Raw genomic sequence first — 390 nt, 5'->3', positions numbered from 1 at the left:
CAAAAGATTATGATTTGAATACACCTGTTGTAGTGCCCGTTGATGTTGTGCGTTTGCAGTGATGCCTTGCTGATGTTGTGCAGATTGCTTCTCTTTGCTCTTTGTAGGCATTGCATGTCTCTCCCCTTCCTAATTTGTGTGCACGATAGGTGGACTATTGGGGCGTGTTTGTATGCTCTTGTTTAGCTGAGATCTCTGCAAAATGTTTATTAACAAACAAGAAAAGAAAAGAAAGGAATAAAATTTGTTATTGGTGCCAATCACCAAATATAGCCGAGGGGAAAAACCCAGTGGGAGAAAAGTGCCCTGGCTTGTTGATCTTATTGTGGAGTTGATAAGCTTACCCTTGTACTGGTGGTGGATCCGTGTCCACTTCTGTTGGAAAGATGG

This window comes from Cibotium barometz, chromosome 58 (assembly GCF_041138505.1).
Source record: "Cibotium barometz isolate CiBa-2024 chromosome 58, ASM4113850v1, whole genome shotgun sequence".
NCBI classification, from domain to species: Eukaryota; Viridiplantae; Streptophyta; class Polypodiopsida; order Cyatheales; family Cibotiaceae; genus Cibotium; species Cibotium barometz.
This window is presented reverse-complemented; position numbering follows the sequence as displayed.